Below are 4,859 nucleotides of genomic sequence, written 5' to 3' on the forward strand. Positions count from 1 at the left end.
ACTGATGGGACAGAAATGAAAATCTAGGAATAAACCCATCTATGGTCAACTGACTTTTTACAAGGATGCCAACACCGCTCAGTGGGGAAAGGATAGTCTTTTCAATGAATGATTCTGGTACAACGAGACAGCCATGTGTAAATGAACAAAGCTGGATCCTTACTTCACAATATACAATGAATCAAACACTTAAATGTAAGAGCTAGAACAATAAAACTCTGTGAAGAAACAGGGGTAAATCTTCAGGGTAGATTTACCCTGAATATCTGGCAATGGATTCTTGTATATATGTGACATGAAAAGCAGAAGCAACAACAAAAACAAAACAGACGAATTGTACTTGACCAAAATTTAACAACTTTGTGCTACAAAGGACACTAACAACAAAATGAAAACACAACTCACAGAATGGGAGAAAAATATTTGCATATCATGTATTTGACAAGGAACTTGCATCTAGAATGCATAAAGAACTCTTAAAACTCAATCGTAGGGGCCGGGTAAGGTGGCTCATGCCTGTATTCCCAGCACTTTGGGAGGCTGAGGCGGGCAGATCACCTGAGGTCGGGAGTTCGAGACCAGCCTGACCAACATGGAGAAACCCTGTCTCTACTAAAAATTCAAAATTAGGTGTGGTGATGCATGCCTGTAATCCCAGCTACTCGGGAGGCTGAGGCAGGAGAATCACATGAACCTGGGAGGTGGAGGTTGCGGTGAGCCAAGATCATGGCATTGCATTCCAGCCTGGGAAACAAGAGAAAAACTCTGTCACACACACAAAAAATTGGCCACACCTGGTGCCTGATGTCTATAACCTTAGCACTTTGAGTGGCCAAGGTAGGAGGAGGACTGCTTAGACCAGTTTGGGCAACATGGCAAAACCCTGTCACCACAAAAAATTTAAAATTAACCAGGTGTGCTGGTGCATGCCTGTGATCCCAGCTATTTGGGAGGCTAAGGCAGGAGGACTGCTTAAGCCCAGGAGTTAGAGGCTGCAACGAGCCATGCTGTGATCACACCACTGCACTGCAGCCTGGATAACAGAGTGAGACGCTGTGTTAAACAAAAACTCAATAATCAAAAGATCAACACTTCAGTGTATGTTTAAAGTGTTTAAACATAGAATTACCATATGACCTGGCAAAGGAAAACCATGACCACATAGAAAATTGTACACAAATGTTCCCAGCGGCATTATTCGTAATAATCAAAAGGTGGAAACAAACCAAAGATCCATCAACTTATAAACAGATAAGCAAAAGGTGGTGTATCCACACAATGGAATATTATTCAACTATAAAAATGGGATGAATTACTGATAAATGCTGCGACAAGGATGAACCCTCAAACATTAAGCTAAGTGAAAGAAGCCACACATGGGATGCCATTTACATGAAATGTCCAGATAGGCAAATCTATTCTGACAGAAAGTAGATCAGTAAGTAGTTGCTTAACACTGAGAAAGAGGAGGAGAGAGAGTGTAAACAGCTAAAGTGTACAGGGTTTCTTTCTTTCTTTCTTTTTTGGTTTGAGACAGGGTCTCACTTTGTCGCCCAGGCTAGAGTGCAGTGGCATGGTCACAGCTTACTGCAGCCTTGACCTGAGCTCAAGCAATTCTCCTCCCTCAACCACTCAAGTAGCTGCGACTTCAGGGCCATGCCACAATTCCCGTTTAAAATTTTTGTAGAAACAGAGTTTCGCTATTTTACCCAAGCTAGTCTCAAACTCATAGGCTCAATCGATACTCCTGCCTCTGCCTACCAAAGTGCTGAAATTACAGGTGTGAGCCACTGTATCCAGTCAAGGGTTTCTTGTTAAGGTGATTAAATTATTCTAAAAATGGACTTTGATGGTGATTAAACATATCTGTGTATATATTAAAAAATGCTGGATTGTACACTTTTAAATGGATGAAATATTTGTAAATTATGTCTCAATGAGGCCTTGGTTCTTTTAAAGTTAAGTCCCTGGGGCTAGAAATATACTAGATGAACTTGAAACATATTGTAGTATCAGGAAGTAAGGTGCTAAAACATTTTTACATGTAAATAATTAAGGTATCTCAAAGGGACACAGAAGCCAACTGAAAGAGCTCCCAATGCCAAAAGCTGGAAAAATATAAGCACCAAAATCAAAGTGCCATTGGGATTGTAACCCAAAATGTGAAATTAATATTCACAAGTCCATAGTGATATACACAAATGGGGAGAAGAGACAATCTCTCCCAATAATTGAAGACCAAATAATTTATGTTGATGGGAGGTGGAACGCAACACCCTACTCCTTCAGTATGGGGTACACTTAATGACTTGCTTCTAGTGAGTACCTTATGCAAAGAGGAGAAAACAGTGAGACACTTGGTAAACACCACCTTAGCCAGGTGATCAAGATCAACAAGAGTGGGTGTGGTGGCACGTGCCTCTAATTCCAGCTACCTGGGAGGCTGAGACAGAAGAATCGCTTAAACCCAGGAGGCAGAGGTTGAAGTGAGCTGAGATCATGCCCCTGCACTCCAATCTGGATGACAAAGTGAGACTGTCTCAAAAAAAAAAAAAAGTATATATATATATATATATATATATATGTGTACATATATGAAAAGGAAACTCAGCCAGATGCCAATTACAGGTTCACACCTGTAATTTCAGCACTTTGGGAGGCTGAGGCAGGCAGATCACAAGGTCAGGAGTTTGAGAACAGCTTGGCCAACATGGTGAAACCTCATCTCTACTAAAAAAAAAAAAAAAAAAAAAAAAAAAAAAAAATTGGCATGGTGACTTATGCCTGTAATCCTGGCTACTCAGGAGGCTGAGGCAGGAAGATCACTTGAACCAAGGAAGTGGAGGTTGTAGTGAGCTGAGATCCTGCCACTTCACTGCAGCCTGAACTACAGAGCAAGACTCAGTCTTAGGGGAAAAAAAAATTAAAAAGAAAAGGTAACTCTCAGAATGGAAAAAATATCTGCAGCTCATGAATCTAAAAAAAAGACTCAAAATTTAATGCAACAAAAATCTCAACAGAAAAATTTGCAAAATAACCCTTCACGAGATAGCCAATACTTCATGAGATAGCCAAATGTCTCATACACATACAAAAAAGAGTTGGCCACCTAAAAAGAGCTAAAATCAGAGAAACAAACAAAATTGACAAATGTATACCACTTCATACCCACTAGAGAGGCTAAAAATGATACCAAGTGTTGTTGAAAATATACACTGGTCCAAACTCTAATACACTGTTAATGGAAATATTTTGCCACTTTAGAAAACTGGTAACATTCACTCAAGCAGAACCTATGCACAGGCTGTGACACAATCATTCTGCTACTAAGTATGTACCCAGCAGGGCAAGGTGTCTCGTGTCTATAATCAGCCCAGGCTGGTCTTCAACTCCTGGGATAAAGTGATCCTGCCACCTCAGCCTCCTAAAGTGCTGAAATTACAGGTGTGAGTCACCACACCTGGCCAGTTTTCTTTATGTATGTTACACTTTTCTTTATGTTTACAAGTAAATAATAGAAAGAGAGAAAGGGAGAAGAGTTTGAAAAAAACAATGATCACAAAATTAAGACACGTACTCAACTCATTTTTTTTTTTTCTGGATCACATAGTTTTTATTAAAATCAACCTTTTTTTTATTGCATTTTAGGTTTGGGAGTACATGTGAAGAACATGAAAGATTGTTGCATAGGTACACATGTGGCATTGTGATTTGCTGCCTTCCTCCCCATCACCTCTATCTGGCATTTCTCCCCATGCTATCCCTCCCCAACTCCCCACCCCCTGCTGTCCCTCCCCTATTTCCCCCCAACAGACCCCAGTGTGTAGTGCTCCCCTTCCCGTGTCCATGTGTTCTCATTGTTCAACACCAGCCTATGAGTGAGAACATGCGGTGTTAGATTTTCTGCTCTTGTGTCAGTTTGCTGAGAATTATGGTTTCCAGGTTCATCCATATCCCTGCAAAGGACACGAACTCATCGTTTTTGATGGCTGCATAATATTCCATGGTGTATATGTGCCACATTTTCCCTGTTCAGTCTATCAGTGATGGGCATTTGAGTTGATTCCAGATCTTTGCTATTGTAAATAGTGCTGCAATGAACATTGGTGTGCACGTGTCCTTATAGCAGAACGATTTAAAATCCTTTGGATATATACCCAGTAATGGGATTGCTGGGTCAAATGGAATTTCTATTTCTAGGTCCTTGAGGAATCGCCACACTGTCTTCCACAATGGTTGAACTAATTTACACTCCCACCAACAGTGCAAAAGTGTTCCTATTTCTCTACATCCTCTCCAGCATTTTTTGTCTCCAGATTTAAAACGGCATCTTTAAGATCCAGAATCAAAAGATAATAATCTAATGGAATAGCAGTTGGAGTGGGTAAACGTGGTTGCAGAGCACTCATGGGCTGCTTTGTGGCATTAATAGCTCATAAATCTTGTAATAATCTCCATTTGTCGGGACTAAAATTTCACCTGTGTGATTAGTATTTATAACTCCAGGTAGTACTAAAAAATCTTTTGAAGTAAGACTATTATGCCCAACAAGTAGCCCCACAGTTTCAGGGGGCAGTGGCCCCTCTCACTGCCCTGCACTTCTAGGCAAAATGTCCCATTTTGCCACACTGGAAGCAAGTTTTAGATTTCTTTTCAGAACTTTGTCCTGGAAGTTTACGTTGAAGAGCAGAGGCTAAAGTCAGTCCCTGGACATACGTCAAACCAACATCTGCACAAAAGTCAATGAATCATTTAGAGTAGCCTTAGCCTTGTAAGGTGGCAAAATGGCTTGGCATGTTTTGTTGGCATTTTCAAAAGCCATTTACTTTGCTAACACATTGCCAGCCTCTGGGTCAGCT

This window comes from Saimiri boliviensis, chromosome 14 (assembly GCF_048565385.1).
Source record: "Saimiri boliviensis isolate mSaiBol1 chromosome 14, mSaiBol1.pri, whole genome shotgun sequence".
Classification (NCBI taxonomy): Eukaryota; Metazoa; Chordata; class Mammalia; order Primates; family Cebidae; genus Saimiri; species Saimiri boliviensis.